This window comes from Triticum urartu, chromosome 1 (assembly GCF_003073215.2).
Source record: "Triticum urartu cultivar G1812 chromosome 1, Tu2.1, whole genome shotgun sequence".
Lineage (NCBI taxonomy): Eukaryota > Viridiplantae > Streptophyta > Magnoliopsida > Poales > Poaceae > Triticum > Triticum urartu.
The window spans coordinates 190576592-190597438 of record NC_053022.1 but is presented as its reverse complement, the minus strand read 5'-3'; the positions used below and the strand labels follow the sequence as shown (position 1 = coordinate 190597438).

At 43.0% G+C, this 20847-nt stretch overlaps 1 pseudogene; it reads right to left on the bottom strand.

Moving 5' to 3' along the window:
* Positions 1 to 12460: 12460 nt before the first annotated feature.
* On the bottom strand, positions 12461 to 16942 carry LOC125532797 (annotated as a pseudogene).
* Between the last annotated feature and the right edge of the window lie 3905 nt (positions 16943 to 20847).

Sequence of the window (20847 nt, the reverse complement as noted above, 5' to 3'; positions counted from 1 at the left end):
AATGGGGTATCGTATTGATTCACTTGATATATATTATGGCACTCAACTTGCGAATTCCCGTGGTGATATTTGGGTAATCTATGCATAGGGGTTGATGAATGTTTTTATCATCTTTTCTCCGATAAAACCTTTGGGGTCTCTTTATAGTTCTTTGTGTGGATTGAGTATTATGAATATGCATATGCTTTGGTGTTATTCTAGTACGAACTCTAGGATAGATCGAACAGAAAAAATAGCTTTGCGTTATTTTAGTACGAACTCTTGAATAGATCTAGAGGAAATAATAGCTTTGAGGTGATCTCGTACCCTACAAACAATTTCTATCTTTTGTTCTCCGCTAGTAGGAACTCGGGTGTGATTCTTTGTTGCACTTTGAGGGATAATTATATGATCCAACTATGTTAGCACTGTTAAGAGATTGCACTAGCGAAAGTACGAACCCTATGCCTCATTTTTAAGCATTGCAATACCGTTTTTGTCATCATTTACTATTTTCTACCTTTCCGTGTTTATTTACTCAGATTATAAAAATATATTTCTACCATCCATATTATACTTTTATCACCATATCTTCGCCGAACTAGTGCACCTATATAATTTGCCATTGTATTGGGTGTGTTAGGGACACAAGAGATTTCTTGTATTTGGTTGCAGGGTCATTTGAAAGAGACCAGCTCCATCCTACACCTCTCACGGATTGATAAACCTTAGGTCATCCATTTGAGGGAAAATTGCTACTGTCCAACAAAACTCTGCGCTTGGAGGCCCAACACGCGTCTACAAGAATAAAGTTGCATAGTAGACATCAAGTTCTTTTCTGGCGCCGTTGCCGGGGAGGTGAGTGCTTGAAGGTATATCTTTAGATCTTGTAATTGAATCTTTTACTTTCTTGTTATATCACTAGTTTCGTTTATAAAAGAAAACTACATAAAAAATGGAATTGAGGTTGCATCATATTATGACCATCTTTATAATATCTTTCTTGAAAATGATGGTTCGGAAAATTGTGCTCAATTGTTAGAACAAGAAGTCAATAAAATGTTTGGCACACAATATTTGAATGATGAGCATGATTGCAATGTTGTTAGTATGAATTCTTTGAATATCCAAAATGCTAATGATGATTTCACAAGTCATGAAAAAAATGTTTCTTATAAGCATGTCAATTTTTGGGGAGTGAATTGGGAATGCATATGCACACCAAAATGGGAAGATAGATTTTGTAAGGAGCATAAATATCTAGAAATGAAAAAGCTGCAAGAGAGGCTAGATGATTGTGCAGAAAGATGTAATTTTTTCGCCATCCTTGTGAACTTTGCAATGAACGTGGTCATTTAAATCTCCAATGCAAATTGTTTCATGATCAAATCGTTTCCAAAAATTGTGATAACTTGATTTCCCTTGAGCATCATAAAGCGCCTAGTCTTCTTTTGGGGTATGAAGAAATGAAACATATAACTAAGGGTTTTCCAAATCCCGAGAGATTTCTTGATTTTGATCTAGAGGAAATTTATATGTTTTCTATGGTAGATTGCATTGAGAATCCTTATATTGCCAACTATCTAAAGACAAGAAAACAAATAGAATATGAAGAGAGTACTAATGAAAGGGAACATGTTTCCCAATACCCTCCTAGTGTTTATTATGATGAATCAGGTAACAAGGAGGAGCTTCTTATCAAATCAATCTCTTCAACACGAAGCTTGAAAAAATTAATAAAACCCACACATGGTGTGGTGAAGAAGAAGAAAAGAAGAAAGAATAGAGGTAAAAAGGTATATCTCCCAAATAATGTTGCTCCCATCACCATCGTGCCTCATGAAACTGAATCAAATATGTTAATGGAGGATGATGATATTGAGCATGATTTTGTGATACCTACTACTTTATGTAATGATTATGATTGGGAATACAACGATATCCCTTATGATCTTGAAAATCTTTTTAGCACTTGCTTGGAAGAATACAATAATAATGTTTGCTATACTATTGGTGCCATTCATGCTATTGATAAGAATGATTGTGATGATATGCAAAACTACGAGCTTGGGGATGCTATGTTTAATGAGTATGATATGTTTCAAGATTTATTTGCTAGAAATAATGCTTGTGCTAAGCTTGGGGATGCTTTGCTTAATGAATATGATCCTTTGATCCCTTCTACTTTCGATAAGAAAATTTATTATGATGATAGCATGCCTCCTATTTATGATGATTACATTGATGAAAGTGGGTTTGGAAGAGTGTCAAATTTAGGTAGTGGTGATCCCACTATTTTGGAGGGTGTTTAATCTTATTACAATATTGATGAAAGTGGATTTGGAGAGGTCATGACTTTATTTAGTGATACATCCACTATTTTGGAAGAGGTTTCAATTGACTATGACAATAAAGTTGCTATCGATGATGATTATTATGATGAGATGTATGCCATAAAGAGTGATAAGTTTTCTTTGCTTGTGAATCATGAATTTTTTTGGAAGAGGTTCAAATTTTTCAGAATTTGTGGAGTAGCAGAAGTATGGTTTGAGTACAGATTACTACAGACCGTTCTGTTTTTGATAGATTCTGTTTTCAATGCATAGTTTGCTTTTTTCTAGTTTCTATGGTTTATATTGCTCAATATAAATTGTATACATGATATTCTACAGTAAGCATTGTGTGAGAAAAATTATGAATCTTGTCATTGACAGTACCAAAGTGGAATGGTTTGCTCTTTATTATACTAACCTATCTCACAAAGTTTCGTTAAGTTCTGTGTGATTGAAGTTTTCAAGTTTTGGGTGAGATATGGATATGAGGAGAATAAGGAGTGACAAGAACCTAAGCTTGGGCTGCCCAAGGCACCCCCAAGGAAATATTCAAGGAAGATCCAAGCAACATTATCAACCTCACTTGGAGCTATGTTTTCTTTTGTCACATGATATGTGTTTTTCTTGGAGCGTCAATGTATTTTGTTAGAATTTACTTTCTGTTATTTAGAATAATGTTTTGCATCTTTTATTTAAATAAAAGTGGCAATGATAGCCTTTGCCATGCTTATTTTGTAAGCATACATGTTGCTGTTTGAAAATAGAAAGTTTACCGCTATTTCCAAAATTCCCTAGAAAAGTCGGAATGTGATAAAATGTTGAGACTTTTTGAAAAATGATCTATGATAAATTTTCTACAGTGTGGTAAATTTTCATAACTTTTGGAGTTAGGGAAGTATTGATACTCTTGCATTCTTTACAGACTGTACTGTTTTAGCGGATTGCTGTTATGTTTGCATTGTTTGCATATGTTTCTTGTTTAATGATTATATTTGAGGATAGGAGTATTAAATATGCAGAGGCCTCTAGTATGAAATGTTGAACCATAATTTTAGTGATTTGCTACAGTATAGAATGATAAGGTTTTTGCATTGGTTTATACTAACTGATCTCACGAGTTCTTGTTGAGTTTTGTGTGGATGAAGCTTTTGAGATTTAGGAAAACCGTGATATGAGAGGAATTAAGGAGACTTAAAAGCTCAAGACTAGGGATTCCCAAGGCATACCAAGATAATATTCAAGATGTCTCAAGCATCTAAGCTTGGGGATGCCCCGGTAGGTATCTCACCTTTCTTCTTCAACAATTATCGGTTAGTATCGGTTGAGCCGAAGTTTTTGCTTCTTCACATGATGTGTGCTATCCTTGGATTGTAAAGTTTTTTTCTTGCTGTTTTAGTAAAGTACTTAGATCTGAAAGTTTTAAATAAAATATAGTCCTCAAATATTTGCCAACGAGGCTAAGTAAGCGGCATTCACATCCCGTCAACGAAGCTCTTTTCTATGTCATTTACTCTTGTGCTTCACTTATATCCTATGAGTAAATTGTTGAATAAATTGAATGTCATGAAGTTGAAATCATATCATGCCTAGTGGTAGCTTCACATTGGGTTTAGAAAGTGAAATCTTTTGAGGCTTGACAATCACAATATTGGTCATCCAAGCAATTCACGAATAATTAGTATAAGGAAGAGAACTTTCACATATAAATACACTATCATGGAAATCTTTTGTGATTGTGATCCCCCATCAAAATATTATATGCCAAAATTGTTGACGTTGGACAAGGAAGGTTCATATTCACATAGAAGTTATATTGTCATAGATCCTTCAACATGTGGTGCTTTCCCCCCATCTTTGCTAGCCAAAAATTCCGCACCAAGTAGAGATACTACTTGTGCATCCAAAAACCCGTAAACCCAAATCTTATTTTCAAGAGTCCACCATACCTACCTAAGGATTGAGCAAGATCCTTCAAGTAAGTTGTCATCCGTGCAATAGGGCAATAAAATTGCTTCTAAAAGTGTAAGATCATTTAGTGTAAGAGAAAATTGAGCATTGTACAAACTTGTGATGGTAAAGCAATAAAAGCGACAAACTACATAATAAAGGTTGCTATCACAAGGGGCAATATAACGTGACGTTCTTTTGCACTAAGGGATTGAGCATACAAATAAATAAGCGCATGGCAACCTCTTCTTCCCTCTACGAAGGGCCTATCTTTTACTTTTATGTATTTACTTTTATGCAAGAGTCAAAGTTGTTCTCTCTATTCCTTTTTATTTTCTCTTTTGGTAAGCATCATGTGGTGAGGAAAGATCTAGGCACATATGTACAGTTGAATATGGGTAGCATGAGTTATTATTCTTGACATCACCCTTGAGGTGAATACGTTGGGAGGCAAACAATAAGTCCCTATCTTTATATGTGTCCATTAGAAACATTTTGCTCATGTGTATGCGGTGAGTGTTAGCAATCATAGAAGGCTATATGATGGTTGAGTATGTGGAGCTCTTACTTAAACTCTGTTGAATAAGTTGAATTGCAATTGCTTGGTGACTAAGAACATAGGTTGTTGGGTTACAAGAGAATTCATTGTTTGGACCTTAACATGTGAATTGGTTGCCACTATAACATGAGAAGTTTTATAAGAAAGAATTGTTGTTATGATGCTAGGAAAAGTGATTGAAATTATCATTAATCAAACTTATGCACTTTGCTTGCATTCACACTTCATAAATTATTTCTTTTATCATTTACCTACTCGAGGACGAGTAGGAATTAAGCTTGGGGACGCTGATACGTCTACAACATATCTAAAATTTATGAAGTATTCATGCCAATATATTATCATTCTTGGACGTTTTACAATCATTTTATAGCAACTTTATATCATTTTTTGGGACTAACCTATTAACCCAGTGCCCAGTGCCAGTTGTTGTTTTTTGCCTGTTTTTTACATCGCAGAAAATCAATATCAAATGGAGTCCAAACACCACGAAACTTTTTGTGGATTTTTTATGGGCCAGGGGACTCCCAATGGGCCAAAATAGCACAAGGGGGTGCCTCAAGGGGGCACAATCCACTAGGGTGCGCTAGGGCCCCCTGGCACGCCCAGGTGGGTTGTGCCCACCTCGGTGGCCTCCCGTATCCCTTCTTTGCATTATAAATTCCCAAATATTCCGAAACCCCTCGGGGTTAACCTATATCAGAAGTTCCACCGCCGCAAAGCTCTGTAGCCACCGAAAACCAATCTAGACCCATTCCAGCACCCTGCCGGGGGGGGAATCATCTTCGGTGGCCATCCTCATCACCCCGGCAGACACCACGATGAGGAGGGAGTAGTCCACCCTCGGGGCTGAGGGTTTGTACCAGTAGCTATGTGTTTAATCTCTCTCTCTCATGATCTATATCGTGGGATTTGTTAATATAGTTGGATCATATGATGTTTCTCCCCTCTATAATCTTGTTGTGATGAATTGAATCTTTACCCTTTGAAGTTTTGTCATGTCGGATTGAATGTTCAGATTTGAGAACACATGATGTATGTCTTGCAGTATGAATACTTGAGGTGACAATGGGATATCGTATTGATTCGCTTGATATACGTTATGGCACTCAACTTGCGGATTCCCGTGGTGATATTGGGGTAATCTATGCATAGGGGTTGATGCACTTTTTTATTATCTTTTCTCCGATAGAAACTTTGGGGTCTCTTGGTAGTTCTTTGTGTGGATTGAGTATTATGAATATGAATATGCTTTGGTGTTATTCTAGTACGAACTCTAGGATAGATCACACGAAGAAATAGCTTTGTGTTATTTTACTACGAACTCTTGAATAGATCGAGTGGAAAGAATAGCTTTGAGGTGGTCTCGTACCCTAGAAACAATTTCTATATTTTGTTCTCCGCTAATAGGAACTCGGGAGTGATTCTTTGTTGCACTTTGAGGGATAATTATATGATCCAACTATGTTAGCACTATTGAGAGATTGCACTAGCGAAAGTACGGACCCTAGGCCTTATTTTTAAGCATTGCAATACCATTTTTGTGCCTGTTTACTATTTGCTACCTTGTTGTGTTTATTTATTCAGATTATAAAATTATATTTCTATCATCCATATTACACATTTATCACCATCTCTTCACTGAACTAGTGCACCTATACAATTTTCCATTGTATTGGGTGTGTTGGGGACACAAGAGATTTCTTGTATTTGGTTGCAGGGTCGTTTGAGAGAGACCATCTCCATCCTACACCTCTCACGGATTGAGAAACCTTAGATCATCCACTTGAGAGAAAATTGCTACTGTCCAACAAAACTCTGCGCTTGGAGGCCCAACACGTGTCTACAAGAATAAAGTTGTGTAGTAGACATCACGGGGTCGCTGGTACTGTTGCTTCTACGAGCTAACCAGATGCCTTCTCCCGCGCAGAAGCGGGTCATGAGTGCGATAAGAGCTGCCATAGACTTCGGCTTTTCTTGCCGAGGTGTCGGGCAAGCCATTCGTCGCAGACGCTATGTTTAAAGGCCAGTAGGGCTTCAGCATCCGGACAGTCGATGATTTGGTTCTTCTTAGTTAAGAACTGAGTCCAGAGTTTCTGGGCTGACTCTCCGGGTTGCTGGACTATGTGACTAAGGTCATCGTCGTCTGGTGGCCGGACATAAGTACCTTGGAAGTTGTCTCGGAATGCATCCACCAAATCTTCCCAGCTGCCAATAGAGTTCTCTAGGAGGCTGTTTAGCCAGTGCCGTGTTGGTCCTTTTAGCTTTAGGGGGAGGTATTTAATGGCGTGGAGATCGTCTCCGCGAGCCATGTTATTATGGAGAAGAAAATATTCAATCCATACCGCGGGATCTGTCGTTCCATCGTATGCTTCAATGTTTACGGGTTTAAACCATTCTGGAAACTGGTGCTGCATTACCTCATCGGTAAAGCATAAGGGGTGTGAGGCACCTCTGTATTAGGCGACGTCATGACGGAGTTCAGACGACAGCCGTGTTCGGTTTTCAGCTCGGGTGAGGTTATGCTTATCGCGTCAGGCTTGATAGTCATCTCGCGTTGGAGCACGCCCCCTTGATCCATAGATTGATCTGGTCTGACCGGCTCTATTGTCCAGGTCCTGGCGTAAGTCGTAGGTGTAGCCCGAAGCCGCTACCTCCTTGCCTCGACGGCGAGGTGGTGCGGGTTGGTTTTTGACATAAGCATCCATTTTGTCTCGCCCACATGGTGGTTGGTCTGGTTAATCAGCATAATTATATCTTGACGGTATTGGCTCAAGGGCCTCGTCATCGAATTGTGGCAGCAGCCGACGCTTCGGATAGCTCTTTGTTGGGCGCTCAAGGCCATATTGTTCGGCAGCTAGGACCAGGGTCCATCTGTCATTGAGCGTGTCCAGTTCTTCTTGAAGCTATTGTTGTCTCTTTTTTAGGCTCCTCGGGGTTGCGATTAGCTGTCGCTTAAAGCGTTCTTGCTCGAGGGGCTCCTCTGGCATGATGAAGTCTTCGTTGTCGAGGCCGACGTCCTCCATGGAGACCGGTAGATAGTTACTATCCTCCGAATCCTCATTCTCGATAGGCTCGTCGGGGTTAACTTGTCCCTCCTCCCACTCATCCTACTCGGACGCAGGCTCGGCGGGGTCTTCAGGATCTTCGGCATCGTCCAGAGTGTTATTGTCTCCGGTGCCGGTATTGCTGTCATTTTTGTGACGCGATTTTGAGCGGCGCCGCTGACGTCGATCTTTTGGTGGTGCCTTAATGGGCTTGTCCTCGCTCGGATCCTTCCTAGCGTCGTCGTCATCCTTTTTAGGTGTATCCACCATATACATATCATATGTGGAGGTGGCCGTCCAACACCCGGTAAATGGCGGGTCTTGGCCAGGTTTGTCTCCGGCATCGTCGTCCACACCGTCGATGTCTTCAGAGGCGTAATCTAGCATGTCGGTTAAGTCATCGTGTAACACCCACGATGCTGCTATATCTCCCATGTGTCGGGGCACGACTTAGAGGCATAACCGCATGGTAGGCATGTCGCAAGAGGGGTAATCTTTACACATCCCATGTACTGAATAAGAAAGGGATAAAGAGTTGGCTCACAATCGCCACTTCACACAATACATAAATATATCATACATCATCCAGAATACAATCAAGGTCCAACTATGTAACCAAAATAAAGAAAGACAACCCCAAATGCTAGATCCCCGATCGCCCCAACTGGGCTCCACTACTGATCAAAAGGAAAACAAACAAAACAACGATCAAGCTCTTCATCGAGCTCCGACGTGAGCTGGGTTGCGTCACCTGCACTGGTATCATCGGCACCTGCAACTGTTTGGAAGTACCTGTGAGCCACTAGGGCTCAACAATCTCACACCCGCGAGATTAAGACTATTTAAGCTTATGGGTAGGAGAAGGTAGTGAGGTGGATCTGCAGCACTAAGCATATATGGTGGCTCACTTACGCAAAAGAGAGCGAGAAGAGAAGCAAATCACGGTCGAGAAGCTAATAATGATCAAGAAGTGATCCTGAAGCTACTTACGTTCATGCATAACACAAGACCGTGTTCTATTCCTGGACTCCGCAAAAAAAGAGACCATCACGGCTACACACGCGGTTGATTCATTTTAATTAAATTAAGTGTCAAGTTCTCTACAACCGTACATTAACAAATTCCCATCTACCCATAACCGCGGGCACGGCTTTGGAAAGTTGAAAACCCTACAGGGGTGTCCCAACTTAGCCCATCACAAGCTCTCACGGTCAACGAAGGATATTCCTTCTCCCAGGAAGACCCGATCAGACTCGGAATCCCGGTTACAAGACATTTCGACAATGGTAAAACAAGACCAGCAAAGCCGCCCGATGTGCCCACATCCTGATAGAAGTTGCACATATCTCATTCTCAGGGCAGCACCGGATTGTCCAAACTTCTGGTAGGCCAGCCCAGAGTTGCCCCTGGTGGCCACCGGCGGCGGACAGGTTCAGACCAACACTTCGACAAGCACTGGCCCCGGGGGGGTTAAAATAAAGATGACCCTTGAGTCTGCAGAACCCAAGGGAAGGTGATAGGTTTTTAGGAAAATGTAAAACCAAGGTTGGGCCTTGCTGGAGGAGTTTTATTCAAAGCAAACTGTCAAGGGGTTCCCATAACACCCAACCGCGTAAGGGACGCAAAATCAAGGAACATAACCTTGGTATGACGGAAACTAGGGCGGCAAGAGTGGAATAAAACACCAGGCATAAGGCCGAGCCTTCCACCCTTTACCAAGTATATAGATGCATTAATTAAACAAGAGATATTGTGATATCCCAACATATCCATGTTCCAACATGGAACAAACTTCAACTTCACCTGCAACTAACAACGCTATAAGAGGGGCTGAGGAAAGAGGTAACATAGCCAAACAACGGTTTTCTAGGAAAAGGTGGGTTAGTGGCTTGACATGGCAATATGGGAGGCATGATATAGCAAGTGGTAGGTACCGTGGCATAGCAATAGAGCGAACAACTAGCAAGCAAAGATAGAAGTGATTTCGAGGGTATGGTCGTCTTGCCTGCAAAGTTCTCAGAGTTGACGAAAGCTTGATCCTCGTTAGCGTACTCAACAGGTTCCTCGATCACGTATGCGTCTCCCGGATCTACCCGAAGCAAGAACACAAGCAAAAAGGACCAACAATCAATCACGGTGCAATGTACAAACAACATGATGCAAAACATGGCCTGACATGCGGGGTGTGATATGCAATGCATATGCGTGCTTCGGAAGGGAAAGATTGAACCAGGCATAAACTTGGCAAACTAAGTGTGTCACTGGAAATATGAGATGATTTCGGTCGAAATCGATATAAATATCACCGGAATCGGATGCACAGTTTGCAAATGGCAAGCAAAACAATAATTGCACAATTCTGCGATTAACAACATGATGCCATCTAGAATGCAACAAGAAACTAAGCTACTGCACACCAACATAGCAACAAAGCACATGGCAGTGATCTACTCAAGATTCTTGAAAAAACATGAACACTGAGCTACAGCTAAATCACACTAGAACAGGTTCAAACAAGCATGACAAAAGTGCAAAAGATATCAGCTTCACAGACTTAGTGAAAATACTAACATGTCAGGAATAACATCAGGAAGCAATGTTTAGAGCAAGCAAACAACATGCTACAGGAACATATCATAGCAAATAAAGGCATGGAATGAATCTACTCAAAGCATAGAACAAAATCCCCTTACTGATCTTGAGCCAAAAAGGCATAGAAGATATAATGGCACCCATGTAAACATAGCAAGTTTTATTAACAGTTTCACACTTGGCACAAAAACAGAGCATGTCATAAACAGAGTTATGAAAGCATCTTTTGGAGCTCAAATCACTCACCACAATGCAATGCATGACAACGTAAGCATAGCATCGGCAAGAAGACATGTTCATGAAGCTAACCAAGGCAAGATAAAGTACATAGCCAAGGATCAACTACAACAACCATGGAAAAATTGATTGACATGTAAACAATCTGGCAGGAACATTTTATAGAAAAAGTAGAGCAAGATTGAGACATTCTAGGGAACTCCATAAATGCAAACAGGGGCATGGATGGATAGAGCACAACCATATGTCCAAATCATCCTTACTGAAGCAACTCATAACAAGCATGGATCTCACTGTAGCAACATGTTTACATGGCATAAAAATAACAGCAGGAAAAGGACTTGCTCAAATCCTAAGTCCCTGAAATCAGCAGTATCATGAAGGCTACTTTGCATGCTTGTGCGAGGCACCACATTGATCACAAAAATACATGGAAAGCACCCCTATAAATATGGCATGGAATAGATCATAACTCATGTAGAGCTCATGCCGATATGATGCACACAACAAATGTGACAAAAATGACAAAACATGATAATCTGCTAAGTAACCGGAGCAAACATTTTATAGCACTCTTGCATCAGTGATTTAGGCATCAAGATGGACTCAAACAAGCATGTCACATTGGAATAAAATGAATAGCATCTCATGATGAACATTTGGATATATCTTGCATAAGAAACGGATCTACGGTCATGGAGTTATGGCATGAAGAACAGGGGCATAAAACATGAGGGGAAAGGACTTGGAAGAAAAACAACCTGCTGTGGATCTGGCTCCGGCGACCTCGGCACCGACGAGCTTGGGTCCGGCGAGGCGCGGAGGAGGTGGCCGGCGGAGAGCGACGCGGCGAGGAGGAGACGATGGCGGCGGAGGAGCGCTGTGCGGCGGCGGAGCACGCGCGGGAGGGCGAGGGCGCGATGCGGTGGAGACCGGCGGAGCCGGCGCATGCGGGCGGTTTGCGGCGGAGCTCAGTGGAGGTGGCCTGATAGGTGGGAACCCGATGAACGAGTTCACGCCCGAGGGTGGCCCGATCTTCACGTCATAGGATCGAATCGGGAGGGATAACTAGCTGCAAGCAGCCGGGATAACTAGCTTTATACCTGCCAAGGTTGGATGTAACCCGTACGTTGGGGATGGCTGACCGAAACTACAAGAACTCCAACCCGCTGTCCGAACAATCGCAGAACCACAAACCGGGACTAATCCACACAAAACGGCCGGAACCGTAGAGCACGAACTAGGGGGAACCAGAGGCTCCTTCTCGCGAATCCGAATAAACTCACAAGAGCAAAGCTAGCAAGATCTCTCGGATCTCTCTAGCAGTCTTGCTGCATAAGCTTGTAGCTGAATGGTTTGACAAAAGGTTTTTCTAGAGGATGGGGGAGATGGGGTTTTATAGCAGGGACAACCCCCCTTAGCTAGGTGTGAAATGGTTTCAAAAGTAAGCAGGTTTGCATGGCTTCCTTGGGTGAATAAGCAGTCAACTTTGGGAGTTGTTGCAGAGCTCCTCGGAAATTCGCAAAGTCTTAACAGCCTGGACACCTTCCACGAGAATGACTAGAACTTTTGATTCACAACTCCAAATGACATGAGGTTTTTTGCATTGGAAAGATAATTTGATGTAGCTTCTGTTGATGTACACCTATGGCCCCGTATCTCCACCATATGAGTTTGCCACACCAAAACATCAGAGGTAAAAACTGACAGCATCAGCTTCACTTGAAACTTGTTTTCTCCAAACTTGTTCCTCCAATGCAGTTGCTTCAAGAGCTCATAGGTTGTTGGATTGCTTCCATGTTATACCTAAGTTCAACCAACAACAATGGAGATGAAAGCATAGTTGTGTCATCAAGGTTACAAGGTAAACTTAAGTTAGTGTTCACCTGGTCACTTATTTGTTTGGCGCGACTTCTTGTGATTGGACCTATAATTGTTGGAGACTTGTCGATGGTTGTGGTGTCCTCATCATCCTCCCCCTCTTGAAGAGGAGTCGTCCTCGACTCTGATGGTCCAAAGTATGGAGAGAGGTCAGACACATTGAAAGTTGGACTAACAGCGTAATCCATCGGAAGGTCAATCTCGTAGGCATTGTCATTGATCTTCGCAAGAACTTTGAATGGACCATCTCCACGTGGCTGCAACTTGCATTTGCGTTGATCTGGGAAACGATCCTTCCACAGGTGTACCCACACAAGATCACCTTCTTCAAACAACACCTTCTTTCTTCCCTTGTCTGCTCGTTTTGCATATTGTTCAGTCATCTTCTCAATATTTTCCTTGGTCTTCTCATGAATTTTCTTCACGAAGTCAGCACGCTTACTTGTATCAAGATTGGTTCGCTCCTGCAATGGTAAAGGCAAAAGATCTATGGGAGCAGCAGGTTTGAAACCATAAACAATTTCAAATGGACAAAATTTAGTGGTCGAATGTACTGCCCTGTTGTATGCAAACTCCACATGGGGGAGACATTCTTCCCACATCTTCAAATTTTTCTTTAAAACCACTCTCAACTTCATGGATAGCGTCCGGTTTACAACTTCAGTTTGTCCATCCGTTTGTGGGTGGCATTTAGTGGAAAAGAGAAGATTTGTCCCTAGCTTTGCCCACAACGTTTTCCAAAAATAGCTCAGAAACTTGGTGTCACGATCTGAAACAATAGTGCATGGTACTCCATGTAGCCGCACGATTTTCCTGAAAAACAAATCAGCAATGTGTGAAGCATCATCACTCTTATGACACGGGATAAAATGAGCCATCTTGCTAAACCTATCAACCACCAAAAAAACTGAATCACTCCCCCTCTTAGTGCGTGGTAATCCAAGAACAAAATCCATAGAAATATCTTCCCAAGGTGTACTAGGAATGGATAAGGGCTTATAAAGTCCATGAGTGTTAAACGTGACTTAGCTTTGTGGCAAATCTCACAACATAGTATGTAGCGCTCAACATCAGGCCTTATCCTTGGCCAAAAGAAATGGTCAATCAGCACACTCTCAGTTTTCTTTGCTCCAAAATGTCCCATGAGACCACCAGCATGAGCCTCGTGCAAAAGAAACAAACGAATAGAGCAATCTAGGATGCACAATTTGTTAGCTCGAAAAAACAATCCATCATGCAAGTGAAACTTTTCCCAACCTTTCCCCTCACTACACTTTGAGTGTGTTTCAGCAAAATATGGGTCATTGGCATACAATTCTTTGGTGCTTTGCAGCCCAAGAATTTTAGTATCAAGTTGTGAGAGTAAAATATGGCGTCTAGACAAAGCATCGGCAACAACATTATCTTTTCCTTTCTTGTACTTGACAATATAGGGAAAAGATTCTATGAATTCACTCCATTTTGCATGTCTACGGTTCAATTTTTGTTGACCCCTAAGGTGCTTTAAAGATTCATGGTCGGAATGTATCACGAATTCTTTAGGCCACAAATAATGTTGCCATGTTTCTAAAGATCTCACAAATGCATATAATTCTTTGTCATAAACTGAATAATTTAGAGTTGGACCACTTAGCTTCTCAGTGAAATATGTAATAGGCCTACCTTCTTGCATTAGTATGCCTCCAATACCCACACCACTTGCATCACATTCAATCTCAAAAGTCTTAACAAAGTTGGGTAGTGCAAGCAATGGTGTAGATGTCAATTTTTCTTTCAGCTCTTGGAAGGCCTTCTCTTGTGCATTTGCCCACTTGAAGGGAATATCTTTCTTGGTTAGCTCATTCATTGGGGCAGCAATGGTGTTGAAGTCCTTCACAAACCGACGATAGAAACTAGCAAGGCCAAGAAAGCTTCATACTTGCCTTACATTTTGTGGAGGCATCCACTCACGGATGGCCTTGACCTTCTCCTCATCTACCTCCACATCTTGACCTGAAACAAAAAAGCTAAGAAACACAACTTTTTTATGCAAAATTTGCACTTCTCCTTGTTAGCATATAATTTCTCCTCTCTTAGAACAGCAAGCACACACCGAATGTGTTCAACATGTTCATCCAAAGTTTTGCTATGAATCAGGATGTCATCCAAGTAAACAACCACAAACTTGCCAATGAACATTCTAAGCACATGATTCATCAATCTCATGAAGGTACTAGGTGCATTTGTCAATCCAAATGGCATAACTAACCACTCATACAAACCATATTTTGTTTTGAAAGCAGTTTTCCATTCATCACCCTCTCTCATTCTTATTTGGTGGTAGCCACTTCACAAGTCAATTTTAGAAAAGATGGTGGTACCACTAAGTTCATCAAGCATATCATCAAGCCTAGGTATTGGGTGCCTATACCTCATGGTGATGTTGTTAATAGGCCTACAATCACAACACATTCGGGAAGATCCATCTTTCTTTGGTACTAAAAGAACGGGTACAACACAAGGAGAGAGACTTTCCCTTACATAACCTTTGTTTAGTAGGCTTTCAACTTGTCGTTGAATCTCCTTGGTTTCCTTCGAGTTTGTGCAGTATGGTGGTCGGTTCGGCAATGGGGCTCCTGGTACCAAATCAATTTGGTGCTCAATGCCTCTTTGCGGTGGCAGCCCTGGTGGTATCTCCTCAGGGAACACATCTTCATACCCCTGCAACATTTCAACAACAACAACAGGAGTGGTGGAGGTTAATTCATTAGTAGAAATAAAATTTTCCTTGTACAAAGTACAAAGAACACGGAACTGGGTTCTCTCAACTCTCTCATGTCCCTTTTCCTAGCCATCATAACTAATCCCTGTTTTTCCCATGTCTTGGTCAATTTAAGCTATGGGGTTTTACTTGGCTTTGGATTCTCTTGCTCACTATGTTGGTGGATGTCACTCAAGTGTTTCTCGCTCACTCTCTCTTTCTTTTTTAGATCATCCATCAATATTTCTTCGGGTGTCAAAGGAAGCAAAGATATGCGCTCTCCCTCGCATTGTAATGAGAGACAATTAGTACGGCCGCTGATTTGCATATCATGATCATACAACCAAGGTCTTCCCAACAGCAATTGGCATGCTTGCATTGGCACCACGTCACATTCCACTTGAGCTGGGTACTTCCCAATGGAAAACTGAACGGTGACAATGTTGCTTACTCGAAGTGTACCACACTGATTGAGCCATTGCATCTTATATGGACTTGGTTGCCTTGTTTGTTTCAGTCCCAACTTCTCTACCAAATTTGAACTTGCAATGTTGTTGCAACTGCCATTGTCAACAATAATTCTGCAAACCTTGTCCTTGATGGTGCCACGAGTGTGAAAAATATTATGTCGCTGCCCTTTCTCTTCTCTAGGTGCATTAACACTAAGCACACGACGAGAAATAAAGCAATCTCCCATGTCGGCTTGAATATCACAACCACTCTTCTCGCCCTCTTCATCCTCATGATCACCCAATGCTCCATTGTCTTCATGCTCACTCTTAGATTCCCATTCACCTTGTTCATTCACAAAGAGAACTCTCTTGTTTCGACATTCAGAAGAAATGTGACCATGCCCTTTGCACTTCCAACACTCAATATCTCGGCTTCGAGATGATGGCACAGCCGTGGGGTTAGAAGTACTTCCAGCAGCAGAAGGAGCACGCTTGTCAACATTCCTAGGAGACGGTGATGATGCCGATGAAGCCGCTGTTCGCCGGGTGGTGGTAGGGTGTGAAGTATGCTGAAACTGAGAACCACCATGAGAGGCACTTGGCTGCGACCTTTGACATGGTGTGGTGGTGCGGCTATGAGATATCCATCCATGACCACCCCGCTGCACCTTCCTCTCTGTGCGCTTTGCTTGCTCCAAAATATCTTGTAGAGTGTTATAGGGAAACATCTCCACAAAATCTTAAATTTCATTGTTGAGACCATGCAAAAATCTTGCCATCTTTGACTCCTCATCTTCATGAATACGAGCACGAACCAACAACAATTCCATCTCTTTGTAGTACTCATCCATCGTGCGCATACCTTGGCTGAGGCGCTGCAATCTATTTCGGAGATCTCTTTGATATTGCGAAGGAACAAACCTTCGCCTCATGGCTTGTTTCATCTCTTCCCAAGTGTCAATGTGGTCACGGCCTAGCAGCAGCTGATTTTCTTGGAGTTGGTTCCACCAAGTGACTGCGTAACCAGAAAACTCAACACAAGCAAGGTTGACTCTCTTTGGATCAGCAAGGTTATGGATACGAAAAATCTGATCACACAGCTCTTCCCAATCAAAATATGCATCGGGGTCTTCCTTTCCTGTGAACTTGGGGATGTGCAACTTGATTCTTGCCATGTCATCTCGATCATGACGTTCTGCACGACGCCCATCTTCAGCAGCATGATGGTATGGGACACCATCATAATCATCAAAATAATCTCCATGACCACGAGCAACACGCTCATGAGGGTCATAGTAGTGCCCACGAGGACCATGGCCTCGCCCTCGAAGTTGTCCTCCTCGCTGCCCTCCATGAGCAGCAGCACCACGCCCACGAGCAACAGCCACATGTCCACCATGGATGTTGTTATCATCCTCCAAGTCACCGTCAACAACAGCATGCACAGAATTCTCATCGCCAACTTCCTCAAGTGGATCAATAGGGTGTTGTCGGTGTCGAACCCTATCACCACCCGCTACAGGACGCTCGTGAAGCATCCTTTCCATGGCTTGGAGTAAGTTGTTCTCGAGTCACTGCAGCTCAGCACATGTGACCGGGGCATCTTCTTCCCCATGGTTTTCTCCATGAACACTCGATCTAGACCCTACCATGTTAGTAAGGCCAAAAGTGGAGTAGGATAATTTTGTGGAATCACACAACTTCACCTCTTACTCACCAAAGTTCTTATGAGTTCACATGAGATTGTGCTTCTCCCGGATGTGTTAAAGCGATTGAAAGACAAGGAAATATAACTCAAACTATAACTGAAACCCAACCTACTTGTACAAGTACTTTCACAGATATATGCTTCCTATACATAAGCATTTTTTATAGTAACATAACTAGCTTCGTTTTTTGGTGGAGCTTGGTGGGGTAAACAAAAAAGGGGCTTGTGCTGAAATCAAGTTGATGCAAACCAAGAAAATATGGGGATAGATCTGCTGCACCTTTGCACCAAGATTGAAAAAACATGCAACACACAAGCTTCTGAAATTTTTTCTACCAAGATGAAACTTTTGGATCTTGCACAACACTTTTTTTTTCTCTCTTGACTTTTTTTTGCCACTCTTTTTTTCTCTCTTTGATTTTTTTGCCACTTTTTTCTCTCTTTTTCCAAAGCACAACAACCAAATCTGAAAACAGCTATGAAGATGAACTTGGTGCAGATCTAAAAGATGAAGAACATGCAAGGTATGCAACAACAAGATCTCAACACCAACAAGGCTTGGATTTATTTTTGGTGGGGCTTTGGACTTCTAGGACAGAAAATATATCATGAAAAACACTCGATCTAAAAGGATGATAGCAAGATAAACTTGGATAACATATCCTACCGTGTCAACGAAGGCTCTGATGCCAGATGATAGGTGGGATCCCAATGAACGAGTTCACGCTCGAGGGTGGCCCGATCTTCACGTCGTAGGATCGAATCGGGAGGGATAACTAGCTGCAAGCAGCCGGGATAACTAGCTTTATACCTGCCAAGGTTGGATGTAACCCGTACGTTGGGGATGGCTGACCGAAGCTACAAGAACTCCAACCCGCTGTCCGAACAATCGCAGAACCACAAACCGGGACTAATCCACACAAAACGGCCGGAACCGTAGAGCACGAACTAGGGGGAACCAGAGGCTCCTTCTTGCGAATCCGAATAAACTCATAAGAGCAAAGCTAGCAAGATCTCTCGGATCTCTCTAGCAGTCTTGCTGCATAAGCTTGTAGCTGAATGGTTTGACAAAAGGTTTTTCTAGAGGATGGGGGAGATGGGGTTTTATAGCAGGGACAACCCCCCTTAGCTAGGTGTGAAAATGGTTTCAAAAGTAAGCAGGTTTGCATGGCTTCTTGGGTGAATAAGCAGTCAACTTTGGGAGTTGTTGCAGAGCTCCTCGGAAATTCGCGAAGTCTTACAGCCTGGACACCTTCCACGAGAATGACTAGAACTTTTGACTCACAACTCCAAATGATGTGAGGTTTTTTGCATTGGAAAGATAATTTGATGTAGCTTCTGTTGATGTACCCCTATGGCCCCGTCTCTCCACCATATGGGTGTGCACACAAACATCAGAGGTAAAAACTGACAGTCAGCTTCACTTGAAACTTGTTTTCTCCAAACTTGTTCCTCCAAAGCGGTTGCTTCAAGAGCTCATAGGTTGTTGGATTGCTCTTCCATGTTATACCTAAGTTCAACCAACAACAATGGGAGATGAAAGCATAGTTGTGTCATCAAAGGTTACAAGGTAAACTTAAGTTAGCGTTCACCTGGTCACTTATTTGTTTGGCGCGACTTCTTGTGATTGGACCTATAATTGTTGGAGACTTGTCGATGCTTGTGGTGTCCTCATCATGGCCGACAGAGGTAGGCGGCGACCGGGCGGCAGCGACACGCAGGCGAGCGGGGCGGCTGTGACGCGGGGCTCCGTCGGGCCCGGTTCGGCCCGGCGCAGGCCGGATCTGGGCAAGGCAGACCCACACGGTGGTGGGCGTTGACCGGCGGCGGGGTCAGTGACATGGCGTCCATGGAGTGGAGGAGGGAGGCGGTGGAGGTGACGTGGCGTGACCCCATTAGTCAGGGCGACGTGTCCGGCGGACATGTCCGGCGCGGACGGATGTGTCCGACGGCGCGAGGACGAAGACGCTAGGGTTTCATCTGCGCGAATTTTCAGGGAGGACCACCTATTTATAGGTAGGAGGAGGTAGGTGTGTCCAAATGGAGTGTAGATTTCGCCCACGCAATCGTGATCCGACGGCGGAGAACATGGAAGAGGTTTGGATGGGTTATTGGGCCGCTTTGGAGGGGTGTTGGGCTTCAACACAGAAGAGGCCTTTACGGTTCCCCGGTTAACCGTTGGAGCATCAAACAGACTCCAAATGGCACGAAATTTGACAGGCGGTCTACCGATGGTATATCAAGGCCACTTGGCAAATCTCGGTCTATTCAAAGAATGTTTAACACCCGCTCACGAAAAGAGACAAAAGTGGTACGCCGGGGCACATAGGAGTGTCGGATTGCAAAACGGACAACGGGGAAAATGCTTGGATGCATGAGACGAACACGCATGCAAATGTGATGCACATGATGACATGATATGGAATGCAAGACATGAACAAAATGCAAAACAAAAACAAAACCCAAACACGAAGGGAATCTCATAACTTAAAGCCGAAAATGGTAGAGTCAGAGTTACAAAAATGGAAAGTTGTATCCGGGGCGTTACACCTCGACAGTGGCTATTAAGTGGGTGGTGGGTGGGACGTAAAATTCCCCGCTCTCATCCCCTAATCCAGGCTGGGAGTAGTTCGGACATGATACTTCCGTGAGGGAAAGAGATCACATTAAGTCCAGGGCCTCATTTAGGAGCGAAGGTCGGACGGGGAAGTGGGGACCTGCGGGGCCGGGCATAGTAGATTCTACCAGGCCGTGCTCACTAGACTCATGCCTTGAGAGTTCGGAGTTAGCGTCTAGGGGAGAGTTTGGCTCCCGATAATAGGGAGTCCTGTTTGATTCTAGGTTGGCCAAAAACACAGTCCCCTCTGGGGTCTTCGACAGAAAGTTCCGTAGTAAGAGAGAGTCCGATAGTGTCCAAACTCCCCTCTTCGGATGAGGTGGACTGCTATGGATCTAAGGCCAGGGCAGAGATGATAGTTGGTCTTTGAGTGGTGCTTGATGATGGATCCGATGGGTTTCCTTCTTGGAGATAAGGAATAGTGGTCGAGGCCACGAACCCTTTGAAGATGAAATCTCCTCGGATATCAGTAATGTAATTCAGGCTCCCGAATCTGATTTGATGACCAGGGGTGTAGCTGTCGATCTGTTCAAGGTGACCAATTGAGTTGGCACTTAGAGCGAAGCCACCAAACACAAAAAGTTGACCAGGGATGAAAGTTTCCCCGGAAACAGCATCATTGTTGATGATCAAACGAGCCATCGAACCTTCTGTCGGCACAGTGGAACTCTCAATGAAAGCGCCAATGTCGGTGTCAAAACTGGCCGATATCAGGTAGGGGTCCCGAACTGTGCGTTTGAGGATCGAAGGTAACA